General features: G+C 45.0%; 1 protein-coding gene and 1 long non-coding RNA gene across 2 annotated transcripts in view; one reads left to right on the forward strand and one right to left on the reverse strand.

Moving 5' to 3' along the window:
• The window catches only part of SPOCK1 (SPARC (osteonectin), cwcv and kazal like domains proteoglycan 1), a 509,861-nt gene that overhangs the window by 215,862 nt on the left and 274,018 nt on the right, over positions 1–19,981 (reverse strand). The window lies entirely within an intron of this gene.
• On the forward strand, positions 15,098–18,842 carry LOC125935533 (uncharacterized). Its single transcript, XR_007461707.1, has 2 exons — positions 15,098–15,324; positions 18,628–18,842. It is a non-coding gene; the product is annotated as an uncharacterized LOC125935533 (long non-coding RNA).

A 19,981-nucleotide genomic window follows, 5' to 3' on the forward strand; every position in this document is an offset into this window, starting at 1 on the left:
TCTCCACCCTGCTGCTGGCTTCCCAGGAACCACGGGGGACATCTACACTTAGCACAGACCTGGGCACACAGCAGTAACTGGGTCCAACAGGAATTACTCGAGGGTTAGGCGTGGGCAAAGTGAGGTTTGGGCTTTATTCTGCATGGCCGCAGGGTGAAGAGAAAACCCACATGAGATGAAGCTGTGTGGTAGCCGACACATCTCAGGGAAAGGAAGGCACCCTTGTCTCAGAAGAGCCACCTGCCTTGTGGGCAGAGGAGTGAGGTCCCCATCCTGGAGAGTGTTCAAAAGCAGGGTCTAGTCAACAGTCTCAAGGAAACAGCTGACTGGACTGCATGACCTGGCAGGGGGCTTTCGCCCCCAGGATTCCATGAAATTTAAGAGTCCAGCCCTTGGCAGTGATGAACCACCCATCCAGGGCAGGGGCGGGTGGGAAAGGAGGTGGCTGAACACGCACATAGTTTCCTGACCCTGGTTTTAGAGGAGATGCGCAATCAAGTCACAGCCACTGCTGAAGGCCAAACGACACTCCTTACATGCTCGCCAGACACAGAGCACCACCCTGTGCCCAGCCAGCCCCGCTTGTCTCTGGAAAGAGACACACGGAAAGAAAAGGGAAAAAAATCACAGCTGAATAATCTCTGCAGAATGCTCAATTCTCACTCATCCAGTCTTTCCCAGAGCCCCACGAGATGGACACCGTCAGCACCATCAACGGATGGAAGAGAACACCAAGATGCCAAGAGAGGTTAATACACAGTGTCCAAGGTCAAATATGCTACAAGTAAAGCTGGGATGAGGACCCAGGTAGGCAGACACCTAACCCGGCCACTATCCTGCAGCATGCCACCTGGAGAGACAAAATGCAGCATGTACCATCCTTTTCGGTTCCTCTAGAAGAACCATTGGTGGCATTCAAGAACCCACTCAACATCCGTGCTAAGGCCGCCAGATGGAGAAGGATTCCAAGAAGCGAATAAGACCCCTAAGTCAGAGTACGTTGAAGGTTAGGTGCAGGGAAGGGGCTCCCGAGGATGCAAACACAAAGCCACAGAACGCCCTGAGAGACCTGGTCCAGCCCTGGAAGCTTCAGGCACCAGGGCTGCACCAGCCCCCCAGAGGGCCCACAGGGAGTTCACCTGTGCATCCCCACAAGGGATTCCAAACTGCATGTGCCTGCCGGACAGACTAGGAGACCTGTGTGAGTCTCTACTCCATAGAAATGCCAAACAGGGGGAAATGATTTAGGAGGGCACATGGAGGGGTCGGTTAAACCCAAGGAGGGCTCAGTTGAATTCTTAGCCCTACTATTTACCAGCTGGGGCACATAAGGCAAGTGACTTGCCCTTCTGGGTCTGTTTCCTTACCTGTATTACCCAACTGCTTCTTAAGCTGTTAGCATATCTAAGTTAATAGATATACTGAGGAATTGCTAATATAATCCTACAAGTTAAAATGGCTTGTACTATGTTACAACCAGTGTAATTAAAATAAGCGGGAGAAACTTCATATAAATATCATCCTAGTTGACATTTATCAAGGATTAACTACATGCCAAGCAACATCGTACGCAATATCCTTGGGTTGTTGTATTTAATTCTCAAATGCCCCATAAAGATAGGACAATTAGCCCCATTTCACACATGAGGAAACTGAGAACAAGAAATTTAAGAACTCTGCCGAGGGACACAATGCCTCGTAAGTGTCAGAGACCAGATATGAAGCCGGTGAGGGGACTGCAGAGGCCATATGCTGAACCACAACCGTATCAGCCTATCAGGAACATGAGAATACGGCACGTTGTCCCCTCAACATACACATTTTCACAAGCATCGTCCTCTGTCCTGAGTGACAAGATCTCCTCAGATTCCATCTGCTGTCATCCGGGTTCTCTGGTATCCAGCTGGACATCACTGAGTGGCCTGTTGGCAGGTCCCTTCCATGCCTGTCACAGGCCAGCACTGCTGTCCTTCCGCCTGGCTGATGGCATCCCACACTCCCCGTGAATGGTCTCTGCAGGCCTGCGACAGGCTTCCTCGCAGAGAGCCTTTCCAGTGGGGGCTTTTCTAAACTGGAATATGAACACCGGCTCCAGCATCCTCTTGATTTACTGTGAAGTATAAGGGATGGTGAATAAGTGATTTACAGGCACACATGTATTTCCTTCATGGTTTTTTCAGCCAAACTTCTTTAACTGTCAGGAAGGAGGGACAGACTTCAGCTGGGTTTACATGGGCTTTGCCTGCAGATCACAGCCAGTCACCTGGGTTCCTACTGGCCCAGTGTTAGGTTGTCAGGGGAGGCATCACCAGGGCGCAGGATGGCAACACGCAGCAGGAACAGGGGACAGGAGGTGGCAGGTAACCTGGTTGCAACTCGGAGCAGAGGAAAGGGGTCAGGTGTGAATACTTACTGAGTATAAGAGCAGCACTGGGCCCTGTGCTAGATGCTTCCTGGGGCTGTCTGGGGAAGAAATCAGATGACACACCTGAAGGGCTCAGCCCCAGGCCTGCTCTGCACATGCTTCATAAATGATGTGTGTGGTTGCTATGATTTACTACTGTAATTACTAATTTGGGCTCTGATTACACTTGATAAATATGAAGCCCTACAATGGTTTAAAATCAGAGCACACACAGCTTATTCATTTAACCTTAAAATATAATTTCAGGACCCCTGGGTTGCTCAGTTAACCATCCAACTCTTGATTCCAGGTCAGGTCAGGATCTCACGGTTCATGAGAGCGAGCCCCACACCGGGCTCTGCACTTACAGTTACAGAGCTTGCTTGGGATTCTCTCTCTCCCTCTCTCTCTCTCTCTCTCTCTCTCTGCCCCTTCCCTGCTTGCTCTCTCTCTCTCTCAAAATAAATAAACATTTTTTAAAAAAGGAATCTCATCCTCAAATGTCTCTGAAAGACATCTGAAAGGATCTAAATATACCATCTCTGCACCTCTGATCAAAACCCCATCCTCTCCCAGTGATTCCTCTCTCCAAAGCAGGGCTGGCCTCATTTATGTGCACGCCCCCCAAATCCCTCCTTCACTCCCAATCTCAGTGTCTCTATTTCTTTGCCCCTAATTATCCTGAGAGGCTTAGCCTCTCTTCCAACCAGAAAAACACATTCCCCCTATGTACAAAGAAGGTAGGGGAGAGAAAATGGGGTCAACAGTTACAGGTCTCTCTTCGTTCAGTAGCTGGGAGAGCAGGGACCTCTGTGGACATGGCCCTATTAATGATTTTGTCCTGTCCTAGGATCACGAATGTAGACAACCGTGTCATTTGGGGATACTGCCCCCATTTTTAGATGCAGGGATGAAGTTTACGAGGGAGGTAGACCACCTGCATGCCACAGACTGAAAGGTGGAAGTGACTCCATTCTGCCTCCCTAACAGAACGGTGCCATCCACAGGGCCTTTTCTGTATGTGAAATCGAACCACACAGAATTCCGCCGCTGGAGTTAGGGAAGGAACAGGGATGCGGAGGTCGCTCTTCCAGAGTGTGAGGCCCAGCCTCACTCCTCCCTGACGGGAGTTACGGTCAGTCCACTAGTTTCCTGATGCCTTTCCCCTCTGTTCCCTCCTTCACAAACCTGGGGTGGTGATACTGGTCTCAAAGGGTTGTTGTGAGAATCCAAAGAGCACACTCAATAAAGGATATTTCCTCCCTTCAACCTGAGGAGCCAGCTTTAAAAAAGTATCTATACATAATGATCTCCCGAACGGGGAAACAACTTTCTCTCCCGTTCACTGTCAAATCCCACACCATGGTAAGAATTACTTGAAAAGGGTGTTTACTATTTCCTATTTCCAAAATATATTTTCCATTAGGTAATTCAAAGCTATTAAGGCTGCCAAAGCCCTAAATAACCAGGCCACATCAGAGCCTGCACTGCATGAACCACACACTACAAATGAATTGCTTCTAAAAGTAAGGAGATACGGACGTACTTTGATTTTGCTCCGATATGACTCAAACTGATAGAAACGCTGTAAATATCCCTCCCAAAGTTGGAAGCAGACAACATCACCATCGGCAGCAAATGTGAAACCATTTTCATAATAATTTGTTGAGCCCAGAACCACAAGACTGGCTTGTGTGACAGATGAGAAAGCACCGGGCTTGACTGAATCAGACTAACCACATATTTTTGGACTGTACTCTGATTTTATTATGGGTCCCCCGAGAGTTCAATCCCAGTGTCAGTCATCAGACACAAAACAAGAACCCAGCCTTTCAGCTTGACAATGTCCAGGAAAGTGAAAAAATGATTCATGTAGTCAACGAGCATACAATTACTGGGATCGAGTTTAAAAAGATGCATATGATACACTCTGTACACAAATACAAAACCACAAGAAATGCGGAGAAATATGAAGTCTTCCAAACACTAAATGCAATAAATCCATACTTTATGTTCTTGGCCATTAAGACTCAAGCACTTTTAGTGATTTCAATGTTCCACTGTAGCCTTTTCAAACCTGTGTATTTGCCAACACAACTAGATTTGATATTGATTTTTTGTCACAAAGCCAGAAAGTGAATGAGCTTGGAACCAAATCTACGATCCAGGGTAGCCGGTTTTGCTCCGTGCATTTCCAATGCCATAGAATTTGAGGGTGACACATCCACCCTGTTGTATGTGGGACAATCAAGCAAAGGGATGGGAGATGGCAGGTGTGTGTTATCTGTTAAGTGGGTTTCAAATTTATTCCATGTTCTATACAATTCTCTTCTTCTTTCACACACATACACCACACACACACACACTGCAAAAGCAAAGGAGCCAAGTTTTATATGGTTTTACCTCAAAGAAACACTGACAATGGCCTATCTGAAGAAATCGTCCCCAGTCTTCTTGTTACTTCCAAGGCTAGAGCTGAGGCAACTATCTAACTAGAGGACTCATGCAGCATTATCACATCTTAGTCTTTGGAAAGTTAAGAATAAACCTGTTGCACATATTTCTGAAATGCTCTCAAATAATCAGCTTTATTTAAGCGTCATGTCATTCTATTCTTGAGAGCCTCCCAGCAGCCCTGCTGATGGTCTGAGGGAGGTACAGGAGAGAACTGGGAATCTGAGACACATCTGCAATACAGGTTGGGCACCAGTGTGGGACGAGGGGAGGTAAAGTAAGCCCTTTTGCCAGCAGGTCATCACTGAGCATCCCAGAGATTTCCTATCCTAGAGGAGTCAACCACCAGCTAAAGCATGCAGGAGCAGGGACGGTTTGCTCAGGGTTCCATGTTATAGCTTATATCTCCTAACCGCCTCATCTGTACTCGCCCAGTACCATTTTAGGTCAGTTAAGAGAGAGAGGTAGCTAGATCCAGAACTGTCAATGAGTTTGGCCTGCATAGTGTGACAGGAACGTGGGCTCAGTTCTACATTCTACTTCCCCCAGTACTCTGTCCACAAGCCAGTTGGTTATGATTCTCACCAGTGAGCCAAAGCCCTGTATAAGGGCAGTTCTCCTCACACCAGAACATCAGCTGCAGGGACGTGAGCTCGGCTTAGTCCTGTGCACACCGGATGCCCCCAGGGAAAGCAGACCTAGCATGACCACTCTGGAAGAGACCTCCTGAGACCCAGCTCTGCGCTATTTCTTCAAAGATGAGGAAAGTGAGGCCCACAGAAGTAAGGGACTGTCACCCCACACTGGACCTCCCATTATGCAGGGTCACATTTCAGCATAATAGTTAAGAGCAAGGTCTTCAAAGTTAAACCCGTCTCTGAAGTCCACCTCAGCTACCCCCTAGCTGTGTAACCTTGATCACGTCTTTCAGCACCTGAGATTGAGTCCCACAAATGTGAGCGTGGGGACTAACGGTGCTCACCTCACTAGGGGTGTTGCTAAGAATCAGAGATTGTTGACAGGAAGGGCATGCTGCCTGGCATGGAGGAAGTATGCAATACGCTGTAGCAAACATAATGATGATGATGTAATTTTATCCTCTCGAACAATAATCCTTTCACGATTAATTTTCTTCAATGCAACCACTATATCCTGAACATACTCCGGGCCATGCACTGCATGGACTCAGCAATGAGGAGCAGGCAGCAGGCTCTGTCACCAACCTTGGACTCAATGGCTTGCATGGTGCCTCATTAACAATCTCATCTTGGTCACATAAGGGCACCATGCGGTTACCTGTTTGATCTATGACTGACAACAAAGCCCTGGGCCAGGAGCGAGGAGTCTTAGCCCTTTGGACTGCATTTCCAGCACTTCCTAAACTCTTATCTTGTGTGTTGCCAGATTTGCTTCCCCAGCATCCGAGATTCCTTGCAGTGGACAAAGTCAGAGGCTTCGCCTCTTGCACACGGGTAACAGTTCCAGGTGGTGGTTGGACCAAGGATTCTACACTGTCTATTGAAGGAAGAAAAGGGGAGGGGAGGGAGGTATCCACAGCCCAGGGCTCTGCCTCTGGCCTTCCAGACACTAGATGCTGCCATCTGGGAGGTGAGCGCTGAGATGGGTCAAGGAGAGGTCAGGCAATGAACCCTGGTTTCAGTGCACTGCAGCAGCCTCTGCCCCTCACAGGGGTCCTCTCAGGAAGGCAAGAGCCAGCTAACGCAACAGCTAGACAGCATAAAAGGTGCTAGTCGGAGTCACAAAGTCATGGGTTTCATTCTTGATGAGGGAAGAGGCGCAAAGTCCAAAATCACAAGCATTGTTGTCAGAATGATAACTTGTTAGGGCCTATTTGTTTTATTATTATTATTTTTTTAATTTAAATCCAAGTCACTTAACATATAATGTAATAATGATTTCAGGGATAGAATTTAGTTGATTCATCACTTCCATATAACACCCAGTGCTCATCCCAACAAATACTCCTTAATGCCCCTCACCCCTCTAGCCCATCTCCCCACCCAACACCCCACCAGCAACCTTGAGTTTGTTCTCTGTATTTAAAAGTCTCTTATGGTTTGCCTCCCTCTTTGTTTTTTTCTTATTTTTCTTTCCCTTCCCTTATTTCATCTCAAATTCCACATATGAGTGAAATCATATGTCAATGATTTCAATAACCAATGCTATAAACATTGGGGTGCATGTGTCCCTTCAAATCAGCACTCCTGTATCCTTTGGATAAATACCTAGTAGTGTAATTGCTGGGTCGTAGGGTCGTTCTATCTTTAATATTTTGAAGAGACTTCATATTGTTCTCCAGAGTGGCTGCACCAGTTTGCATTCCCACCAGCAGTGCGAAAGGGTTCCTCTTTCTCTGCATCCTCGCCAACATCTCTCATTTCCTGAGTTGTTAATTTTTAGCCATTGTGACAGGTGTGAGGGCAGGAACTCATCGTGGTTTTGATTTGTATTTCCCTGATGATGAGTGATGTTGAGCATGTTTTCATGTGTCTGTTTGCCATCCGGATGTCTTCTTTGGAAAAGTGTCTATTCATGTCTTTTGCCCATTTTTTCACTAGATTATTTCTTTTTTGGGTATTGAGTTTGATCATTTCTTTACAGATTTTGTATACTAACCCTTTATCTGATTTCTCGTTTGCAAATGTCTTCTCCTATTCTGTCAGTTGCCTTTCAGTTTTGCTGACCGTTTTCTTCCCTGTGCAGAAGATTTTTATCTTCTTTAAAAAATTTTTGTAGCATTTATTCAATTTTGAAAGACAAGGAGAAACAGAGCATGAGCAGAGGTGGGGCAGAGAGAGAGGGAGACATAGGATCCCAAGCAGGCTCCAGACTCCAAGCTGTCAGCACAGAGCCTGACATGGGGCTTGAACTCACAGACTTAGAGATCATGACCTGATCTGAAGTTGGACACTTAACCAACTGAGCCACCCAGGTGCCCCAGATTTTTATCTTGATGAGATCCCAATAGTTCATTTAGCACCTGCTATTTGGACCACATGTGTTAATTATGACTGTCCCCATTTTACTCAGAGGATGGTGAGGCTTAGCCAGGATGGGTAACATGAGGACACACAACAAGTTGCAGACACAGGCTTCACACATAGGCGGCCTCAGAGATTCTCCGCACGACTACAGTGACATTGGCTATACCAAGGGTTTGTATTCATAGACTATGAGCTACACTCTGCATGAAGCAATTACATTCTCTCATTTCATCTCCACCAAACCTCTATCAAGTAGGTGCTATTTCTAATTTTGCCTAAGAGGAAACTAATGTGCAAGTCATGTCATACAAGTGGCTGGCAAGGCTAGGGTCTGACTCTGAGTTCCCAGGCACCATGCAATAGAGAGGACCAGATTAGGAAGTGAGCAAACTTGGTTCAAGTCCCACCTTCACCTGTCTTGGACAACGTGCTCTCAGCTAAGTCAGTAACACTGAGGGGTCCCTGGTTCCCCATCTGTGACATGGGGCAACTGTGCCTGCTTCCTGGAGTTAGAGCAAGGCTCCAATAGAAGGGTGCGACATACATCTGAAGGGGGGGATGTTTACTGCAATGATGGTGACCTCTCTCTCCATCTGGGGTGTTTCTGGATGCAACAGGGTCAGACCAAACCTTGTTTTGGTGCTATCATTTTAACTTCCCCTATTCTCAAAGCAATAACAGTATCAACAGGATATTGGGGGTAAGCGGGAAGCCACATGTTTAATATACTCACTCATGGCAGCATTCATTTTATACCAACACTTAGGAGACTCAGACCAGGAAGACTGTTTGCTACCAAAGCTCTTTTGTAAAAGCAAGGGCCTTTGTCACCATATGCACATATTCCCCAGTACTTAGCAAATCACCTAGCCCAGGGTCAACTGTATATAATAGGAACACAAGTATTTCTAAATGAGAGTAAATAGTTAAAAAATTACTATCATTTAGTGCTATGAACCAGGCATTGTGTTATCCTCACCTCTTACAACTATGAAAGAAAGATCAGTTTTACTCCTATTTTACAAGTGAGAAAATGGAAGCTCAGAGAGGAGAAGATGGCCAAGGTCCCAGAGCTGGTAACTGGTAGAGCCCGAATTCCAACTCAAGTCTGTGCGAATGTAACCCAAGGCTCCTCCACAACACTGCCATCCAAATACGGTCAGAAACACTCAGTCTGCAGAAACTTAGGTCACTTCTAGAAGAGTGAACATGCCCTCACAGGGACACTGGGTTCATGATTCATTCAGAATGAATTAATTTCCTCAGAGTCTAGCACACTTTATGCACATCTTGCACTCAACAACAACAAAAAGTTCAATGACTGACTGAATAAGTGTTTACTGATAGCTGTGGTCTACAAGGGCACACCAATTCGGACAAATAATAAGACAAAGGCATAAAATGGTAAACAAAAACAATGCCTCCACACCAAGTGCCAGATTCAGGATACCAATGATGAGGTCTAATGGGGATGGAAGGAGAGATTACTGGGGCCTCAGGAGGTCAGAAGACTGAACTCGAGCTGAATTTTTTAAGGAAGGTAGTTTCTGATTAAGAGATGATATGAAGCAGAATTTACAGCACATTAAATCATGATCATTTTGTTGTAGAAATATTCCATTCCTAGGCAAATATATACTTTAATTAGCAAGTTCCACTCCCAATTAAAAAAAACTCAATGTTTCCATTCCAAGGGAAAAATAATATTTGCTCCTTAATTAGGTGTGGACCAAAGGAATAGCATGTACTAAGGAAGCATCAACAAACAATGACCCTTGCAAATGAAAGATACTGGATAAATATGGCCTGGGATGGACAGGTGCAAGGTCTACTATTTCAATGGGAGAAAACATCTTTGAACATTCACTAAGTGTCAAGAACCAAGCTTTTCATAGGACCCATCTAGAACCCTTGAGGTAGCGGTTTTTACCTCTATAGAGAACAAGTAAATCTCTTCAAACTTAATGTCAAGAATCTGCTTTCCACCTAGATAAAGAAGCAAAATGTCTTCTCTAAGCAGCCTCATCCCCTGGGTGAACTCACCCTCCACCAAGGTCTGGTCTTCTGCCCAGTCAAGGGACCATGCTCTGTAGGCCCCTGAGATCCAACTTCCTCCACTCACCTGGAGAGGACTCACATCAAGCAAGCTCTCAGGGACACGATTAAAAGCCAAAGCACTACCAGAGCTTGTGTATAGTGGATGCTGAAGCATTCCTCCCTAGAATGTAGATTTAGTGGGTGGTCATTTTACATTATTTTCATACCAAGAAAAACACTGATATATATTAAGAAAAAGATTTCAAAATGTGTATGAATTTTTTAAAGATGAAACCTGGGACTTCAAAGGGATTTAAGATTTGTGGAAGACTGCTTCAGGCCACACTCCAGCAATATGGCTCATGTTTCTCCACCATGGGGCATTGATGGGAGAAAGTTCTCTAAGGCTCCAGCTAGTAAAACATTGCAGATACAGAAGCCGCAAACAATCTCTGGGACAACTGCACATTTCCGATCTGGCCCTTGAATGTTCATTTGTAATTGCATCATCTCCAGACACTAGGCGAGTTACAAGTTTTGGAAACACAAAACTACCTAGTCTAGAGATAAAGAAATTGAGATTTAAAGAGCTCAGCATCTTATCCAAGTCAAAAAGTGGCAGAGCAGGGGCCCAGTCAAGGCTCAAATTCAAAATACAACTCCTCTCCTACAGGAGCAGACAATTCAGGGGGCACACTGAAGTGTACAATGAGAAGATGGCTCATTGCAAAATGCTCTCCAGTAAATGAGTGAGTGGTGATGGCATGATGATCCAAGGCATGGCAGAGATGGGGCACCCAGGTGGTAGACCCTAAACAAGAGGAAGGACTCAGATGGGTGAGGAGAATGGGAAATGAATCTGGCAGGTGAAGACTACCTCGGACCAAGTCTGGTCACCAGGTGTGACTTTCATTCACTACAGCATAAGGCAGGGAGGATCTGAAATCTCCCACCCCGCACGCAAATCCTGACGCCATCACTAACTAGCCAGCCCTTCACACAACTGATTCTCTCTGGCCTCAGTGTTCTCACTCTCAAAAGCAGACCCCAACTGACACTACTTCACAAGGATCTCCAGATAATCAGATGAGATATGTATACATGGCCCAACATGAGCCATTAGGGCTCACTCAATCAGACACTCAAATATGGATTAAAACCTTGCTCTAGGACAGCACAACACCAGTGATGGGGAATAAAGTATTGCACAATACAGCATTATTTCCTTTAAAGACTGTGCAATACATTAGTAAAAGAAAAGAGCAAGGAGTACAGAAGACCATATCCCAGGCCAGTTCTGCCTGGAGGGGTCAGGGGTCAAGGATGGGGAGGTTCTGAAGCCATCTCTGGGGAAGCCTTCAAAGTGATGACATTTGGATTGTCTTTCCAAATAAAGAGGAAACCATAAGGAAAGGGGAGGCGGGCAGGCACTCCAGGAGGAGAGGAGGCTCGGGCAATGGCCTGGGGAGTGCTCTCAGTAGGGCTGTGCTGGAGTGCAGGACAGTTGCAGGGGGGTGAGGAGGCCATAGGGGCCAAGGTTTAATCAAAGGCATGTTTTGAAAATAAGCATCAGACTTTCAACAATAGCCAAATTCTGGAAAGAGCCTAAATGTCCATCAACTGATGAATGGATAAAGAAATTGTGCTTTATATACACAATGGAGTACTACATGGCAATGAGAAAGAATGAAATAGGGCCTTTTGTAGCAACGTGGATGGAATTGGAGAGTGTAATGCTAAGTGAAATAAGTCATATACAGAAAGACAGATACCTTATGTTTTCATCTTATGTGGATCCTGAGAAGCCCAACAGAAGACCATGGGGGAGGGGAAGAAAAAAAAAGAGGTTAGAGAGGGAGGGAGCCAAAACATAAGAGACTCTCAAAAACTGAGAACTGAGGGTTGATGGGGGTGGGAGGGAGGGGAAAGTGGGTGATGGACATTGAGGAGGGCACCTGTTGGGATGAGCACTGGGTGTTGTATGGAAACCAATTTGACAAAAATTTCATATTTAAAACAAACAAACAAATAAATAAATAAATCCTATTGAGATTCAAGGTAAAGTTTGAAACAACAACAACAACAAAAGAAAAAAGAACAAAGAAAATAAGCATCAGGCAGGAATATGCAGGCTTGAGGGCAGGGAGAGGGAGTCTGGACAGAGGGAGGTGAGATTTTGAAGGCCTCATTCTGCATGGATGAGACATGGAGCAGAGACAAGGCTGGGAAGGGAGAAGTGACAGGATGCCTGTGGGAAGCCACAGGGAATCAAGATAAACCGACAAAGAAAATAAAACTCAGTTGACTGAAGCATTTCTTTCCGGTACTAGAGGCTCTTCTCAAACATAATGAATAAATAAATATGCTTCCAATGATTACAAAGCAGCACTTGGCTTCCTTTCAAATCACTCCCCAGAGCCAGTCTCTGTAAGAGCCCCAAGTGAGCGTGCATCCCACTGAGTGGCACCTCCTCTTGTGGTAGAAGCCCCTCAGCTGGGCAGCTAGAAGCACACGGGAGAGACACAGAGATCCAGGACGTGCTAGAGTTTCAGGACAGAACCTAGCTTGCCCTCACCTCACCCAGTGACCTTGGACAACACCCTCTCCCACCCAGGCCTAAGGTTTACAGATGCTCCCACCTGTAAAACATGGCATCTAGCTCACAACTTCATGACTGTAACAATGGGATTTCCTTCCAGGTTTGGGCCATCATGAACCTCTGGACTGTTCTGATGTCCTCATTCACAACAGTGATGTGGGCAAATCCTCTGTGGTTCAGAAACAAGGGCTGACCACCAGGTAGAAACCACCTGTTACTGCAGAAAGTACTGTCCATAATTCTTATATTAGTAAGAAGAGCTCAACCACAGTTTCATTGATCACCTACTACGCAAAGTAGTGAAGACATGTGACTCAGTCCTCATAACATGCATCTGAAGTAGGGACTATAGCATTCCCTTAATTGGCTAGTCTAAGGTGTCAGAGCTAACCAGTGGGGGGGCTGCAACAGAAATCAGACGGAACGGTCCAACCCCACTCCTACTGTCGATGTTGCCCCATTGCACATGTCCTGTCCTATGGCTTCCATGTTCCTAGACACGGGGAGAACATCAGCAAAAGGGGCTTTGACAATACCTTCCTGAGGGATGCCACCACTGGCCCTTTCCTTACCTATAGCAGACATGGCTAATCAATCACAGAATCCTTCCCCAATGATTTGTGATCACAGATCCATTTCTAACTAGTCAGAGTTCAAGCTGAAACCTGATCCCTTGTCTTCATCTTCAGCTTCGTGTGAAATGGAAGCCTGTCAGGGACATGTGATTTGTTTGAGGTAACACAGCTTGTTAGTGAGAAATGGAACATAAATCTTGGTCTCTCAACCCCCTAGTCAAGCAAGCTGATGGTGAGATCTCCCTGCGCAAAGGACAGGGTCTTTTCTAATGGACCAGAGACCAACAGTAGAACGGTTTTACCTAAAATGACCACACCATCAAGTTCCAAGAGGAGAAGGTCCCATGTCCAGCCCTCACCTGTGGTTCTTGGGTGCTACAAGTCCTCCACCCAAGGGCCCTCTACACAGCAGCATTTCTGCTTTGTTGTGATTGAAATGAGTAATGTGCAAAGCTGAGAAATTAGTGGTGTTTTTCAAGCTAACAAATATTTGAACTGTGAATCCCAGAAAAGTCATGAATTAAACAAAAGAACAGTAACACCACTCACTTAATTCCTTCTGGAGGGACTCAAAATTTCTTCAAGACTTGCAGGGAAAACTGACAAGTTATGTGACTCAGCTACATCAGAAAGAAGGGCCACCCGTCTCAGTCCCGGAGAAGCAAGCTCTCAGGATGGAGTCCTAGAGGGGCCAGCCAGACTCTTTCCCAACCCCTGACGCACACAGGACAGATGGCCCCAGACCTGCCCAGGAGGTGCTCCTCATCTGACACCACATCAGAAGAAGGGACGGGGGAGCCCAGATAGCACCACCAAAAGTCAGGAACGGGACACCAGCCGTCAGGTGCCTGGGCAGGGGTAAGCATGGGGAGAGGAGAGAGGATGATCAACAAGGGAGAAAGCAGCAACCAGGCCTCCTTCGAGGGGTCGGGGGCAGAAATGGGGCAGTCATAAAATGCAGGGTTGTCTCCAGGGCACCTTCTTTATGCAACCCCTGGGTGGGTGGGGTGTACCTTAAGGAGGCACATCAGAAAAAACCTGGTTGATACAAAGCTCTCTTCCCCTCAAGCTCACCTGGAGTCTCTCCAAATAGATGACTACTAACAAATTTGCACCCAGGAAATGCTATCATCACCCCATCAATTTGTCCAGTGGCCTGTTTACATAAATACACTGTGTTCTTTGTGTGAACAGGAATAATGATGCTAAGATTATAAAAATCAGTCATCCAAAATTATTTGCAGAGTGGTAAGCAAGCAGCGTTCTGGCAATGGAAGTCTCAAAGGTCCTTTCATTAAATATTAACTCTTACTTGTGAGAGGTAGAGCTGATTGGGGGCAGCAGGGACTGGAAAATGTGAGAGGATCCCCAAACTTGACAGGGCCAGCCCCAGGGAGAGTCATGTAGCTCCAGAGCTAGGCCGGGCCTAATGAGCCAGGAATTGGCATTTCTGCAAATATGTTCCTTTCTAAAAGGAGAACTCATTATTCTAGAAATTGCATTTCTGAATTCATGAAGGTAAAATTACACCAATTAAGAATCATGCCTTTTCTTCTCCAAATAAATAGAAGCTCAAAATACTGCCAAACAAAATCCTGGGTCAAACTCCATGAAAAAATATATCTTATTACCAGAAACACACACAGATGTGAAAAAACAATAACTGGTACCATGCCTTTACTTAACATTCTATCCCTGATCATGATCAAATATCATTTATCCATTCACTCTTTCATACATTAGTTCGTTCGTTCCATTCATTCATTCATTCATTCATTCAACAAATGTCTGTCAAACAGAGGGCCCTGTGGTAAGGGTTAAGGAAGCCAAGGTCCCAGCCCTGGATGAACTCCCAGTCTACTGATGATACCTTCACATGTTAGTATCTTTTGGGGAGAAAAAGGAAGAGGGGTAAAAAGAGCAGTAAAGAACAAGATCAGATGACCTCAAAGCCACGACCTATATATCCCACACCAACAGCTTCTCCTTCTCCAAAAGCACTATTATGTTACGTTCTGCAGAAAAAGAAAATGCCTTGCCCATCTTTTGTCTATGGGCACAAAAGTGACTCTTGCACTCGAGCTGCCCTGCCTGGTGGGCGTGTCCCTGGATACATCATAAGTCACTCTCTGTGACATATGTCTGCACATTTACTGAATGGATCATCATTTTCTGGGGATTACCATGTGCCAGGCACTACACTCTGCATGGATGAGCATCCCTTAATCCTCAAGGAACCCTATGAAGCTGGTACGATTTTTGCAGTCAAATATTCTATCCCACTTAGGGGTATGATTTTTAATCCTATTTCACAGATGAGCAAACTAAGCCACAAAGGATAAACTGGTGTCCAAGGTCAGAGAGGGCCGACACCTAAATCCAGGCTCCTCCGCATGGTGATCCCCACTGCCTCCTGCTATAATTGCTGGCCTTACGTTACAATCTCCACTCTAAACTGTGAGGACACTGAAGGTCAGGACTGAGTCAGGTTCATCGCCACCTCCCAGGCACCTTGCAGAGGGACCACCACACAGAAGGCACTTAGCGAATGGTCACGGAGTGGATAATAAGGATGCAAGTAACAGAACAAGCCAGTAGGTGAATGTTGCCCGACTCCATGCTGAATCCTCAGCTGGGTCACAGAGTAGAAAATAGCAACATCCAAATGAAATTCAAGCGAAAAAGTCTCCCAAGTTTGCTTATTATGAAGATGTTTGCTTTATTATCCATGCTTTTAAAGCATTTTTGCAACTGTTCTCTTTTTAAAAGATGTTTCTTTTGAGAGAAAGAATGCATGTGCAAGGGCACATGTGTGCGAGTGGTGGCGGGGGGGGGGGGGGGGGTGGGGGGGGAGAGAGAATCCCAAGCAGGCTCTGGGCTGTCAGCCCAGATCCCGACCCAAGGCTTGATCTCACAAATCATGAGATCGTGTCTTGAGCCAAAATCAAGAGTCGGATGCTTAACTGACTGAGCCACCCAGGCACCCCACAAGTGTTCTCTTTTAAAATGACTCACTTAAATTAATACCCAGCTAGAGTAAAACAACAGCCATAGCAACGTGGCCGGCAAAAACACATCTGCCCGGATGGGTATGCCTCACTTTAAGAAAAACCGGGATAGAAACCCCATATATCTATGTAGAAATATATGCAGGGAAAGGCACTCGAATTATAAAAAGGATTCACCATACATTCCCCGCAAATAGCCTGTTGCCTTGGAAATTTCGGTTTTAAATGTCTAATTTCAACACTTTCCAAAAAAGAAATCTTTTTAACTGCTATCCATCATGAGGAAAAATGACCCGTCGGTTTCAGTTACTAAGAAGCATACGTGGTTTCATGTTATAAGCGTCTAGGCCAATATGTGAAATTTATAGGTACATCTGGCTGCGACTACATTCCAGAAGATGTAACCCCACTAACCCCACTAACTGAGGACCATTACACATGACACACTTAGGTCTCATTTCAGGGAATCTACCTCAACAGAGCAAACAAAAAAATTCAAAGCCTTTCCACTTTCAGTCAATGGCTCAGATAAGAATAGATTCCCATTTTAGGAACTTATCTTTATTATTATAGCCACGAGGGTCAGACCAGCAGAACCATTCATTATGATATTTTCTCAGACTATAATTAAATTCATCTTATTGACATGAATATTCATACTCCTACATAATTGTTGGTATAAAAGTAAGCATGAATGTCAGTCTTCTCTCCCAAGGAAATTAGCATCTGAAACATTTCTATGGAGGAACAAAGCTACCTAAAATGATGAATGAATGCTTTCCTTTCTGGGAATACAGGAACTAACGGGCAATTATTCCTCCTGAGGCATCTCAAGGAACGTGTCATTCACCCCTGCCCAAGGCTTCAGGCATGGGGTCTGTCTCTGTCTGCTGGGCGAGCCTTGGACTGCAGGCTGAGAGGGTCTTCCTGGTCTCTGGCATCTGAAAGGCCACACAATTGTCTTGCTTCTGTTACTATTCCAATCACACAGGACACCATGAAGCCTGAAGTTTGCTTGTTTTATTTAACACAAGAGGGACTGCTGGCCTTTTACCCTGCCATATGTACAGGCTACTGGGAAGATGGGAGGAGAGGCTGCAGACTATCGAGTTATTTGAAAACATGCAAGGAAATCCGGGCATTCTGAGAAGATTTGTTGAAATGCCTCTGTTTGGTTCCTGCCCCTGCTTCAAGGGTGTATGTGGAAAACCGCTGACCGGTAAGGCCACCACCACAGCTGCACAAAATACTGCCAGGAGGCTCTGTGACCAAACAGGTCAGTGTCAGTACCACAGCTTAAGTGGGAACAGAGCTACTGCTAGGAGCTGGTAAGACCACTTAGCATGTGCACTGGCTTTCTGTTTATGCACTGATCGGCAGGGAGAATAGTCCACAGGTTTAAATAAGACCCTCTATTAAAGCAGTGCCTCCACTGGGTGATCACAGACTCTTAAGAATGAAGACTTGATACAACTGAGGGAAGGACTCCCTTCACCCACCTTTCGCCGGCTTAGCCAAACATTCCTTTGGCAACGGGGAAAAGAAGGGTGGAATTTTAGAAGGGGATACTCAGAAACTGTTACTAAGTACCTGCTCTGCTCCAGGACTCCTGTTGGCTTAGGGCCAGAGTGTGCATTCTCAGAAGGGGCAACACTTCTCTTCCAAGGGGTAAAGTGATTTTTGAGGGATAAAAAACGTCTTACTCTTGTTAGGTATAAATCTCAACTATACACATAGGACATAGATACATGGTATATTTGTGGTATTGAAATTCCAGGGAGGGAGGAAATTAGCAGACAAGAGTCTAGAAAGTCTCCTCAGGAGAGTGAAAATGGAAAAACTATGGAGAAACACTGGTATAGACTAAGGAACAGGCAAAAATTCTTAGCTTCATGGCACTAACATTCTACTTGTAGAAGACAGATGACAAATAATACGTATAACATATGCTTTATTAAGTGTAAGTGTTACGGAGAAAAATGAAGCAGGGACAGGAAGTCAAGTCTAGCCAGGAAGGGACAGAGGATAGAAACCGGAGAAAATGACCATTTCCATTAATTAATTTCTCAATTTTCCTCCCAATCAAGGCTGCTAATAAGATTTGTGACTTCAATATGAGAAAAAAAAAAGAAATTTTGATGGCAAATTAAAAAAGCAGCCCCCATAACCAAGGGTAGCCCATTACAGAGTACATAATGTGCTATAATACAGAGATTAAAAAAGTAAAAAGTGTGATGGTCAAACAAGAGATTTCTATATTGTACGGGTGAAGGAAGGGGCTGTTCCTAAACATTGAAAAACAGCACGAAATTCTTAATGACATCATTTTTAAACACCACCTTTGATGACATATTTCCAGCAATTCACACGTGTCCTTTAATTTTCTTTTTCCTCACAACTGAACACCCAGTTGACTGTTTTAATTCCAATGTCCATCCATTTGAGACTAATGATTGGCCATTTAGGGCATGCTTAATGATTCCTGATGTTATCTCCACATTTCTGACACCTAAACTTCAACACCATTATTCTCATTTTATCACAGGTGTTTATGAAATAATGAGCAAGAAAAAATGCACTACAAGTTCAAAGAACGGCTCTAACATTCAAGTTGTACCAGCAAAGGTGATGATCCAAAAACATGAACTCTCAGAGTTCATGGCAGGCCCCCTCCCCGCCAGAGCTCAGAACGCCTGTCTACCAGGGAACATCTGAAGAGTGATATAAGACTAGTCAACATAAGTACATCCATGGACATCATTTCATAATGTACTATATCACTTTGTTTATGCAAAAGTTGAATCTCAAGAAGTCTGAACTACCTTCGGGTAATACACCCACTGGATAGTAAAGCTTCCAGAGTCACTTCATGAAGTTTACTCCAGAAGGAATTTCCCCCACTAACTAATAATGCCACAAAGTTTCCAACTTCCTATAACACTCCAACATCTTTCCAGATGCTAAACAAAGTTATTCTCCAAGGGAGCAACTGATGATTTGAAAGGAAGAACAGTACAGCTCAGCAATGTTTGTAGGCTAAGTTCAGCCTCCCAGTAGCTTTGCCACATCTTTTCTATGGGGAAATTAACAAGAAAAGCTCTCGGCTTAATATATTATTGGAACTTGGCTACAAGCTAATTGGGGAAGAGAAATCATAGGGAAATGCAGCCAGCTGCTGGATGTCTCCAACACAAATCTGGAAAATGGTGAGACACTTAGTGGACAGAGGATGGCTTAACATATAGGCAGGGTATAAGAGTACATGTGATTTACTATGTATTTAGCTACATTTTTCCCTCAGAGTAAGTGACACGCTTTCAAAGCACAGAATGCAAAATTGTGGCCCATGAGGAGGAACTAGCCAAATAGAAATCCTTAAAGAATTTTAGCTGGGAAAAGAAGCTGGTGTAAAAATCAAAAGGCCAGTTCATACCTGAGTCCCAAGGCACCCATCTACCTACAGACTTGAGAGCCAGCAAGAAACTTGAAAAGACATCACCGATCACCCTAAAAGCAGCAAGCTGAGGTTCAGAAATTATCTCTGCTAAGCCTGATAAAAGAGTTATCTCACACATATGCCTTCATGTGAGTCTTCTAAATCTCAGCCCAGGTTTCTCCCCCACTCGCCCTTCAATACCATAAAATCATTACTGCTGCCTATTTATAACGAGATGAAAGTCCACAGAGAAACGTACAGGAAGCCCACGAGACCCCTGTCCCCTCCCACAGGGCCGCCACAACCTGGGAAGACAATTAACCAGCTCACCCCTGCAGTTTTTAATGGCGCCAATCATAGGAGACCAGGAAAGCAGACCCAGCCCGATTTAACAGGCACTTTCTCACACGTGGTGCATTTCAAGTGTAAAACAGTTCACTTCATTTTCTTGGTTCCTGTTTGT

The sequence above is a fragment of the Panthera uncia genome (assembly GCF_023721935.1).
Source record: "Panthera uncia isolate 11264 chromosome A1 unlocalized genomic scaffold, Puncia_PCG_1.0 HiC_scaffold_17, whole genome shotgun sequence".
Classification (NCBI taxonomy): Eukaryota; Metazoa; Chordata; class Mammalia; order Carnivora; family Felidae; genus Panthera; species Panthera uncia.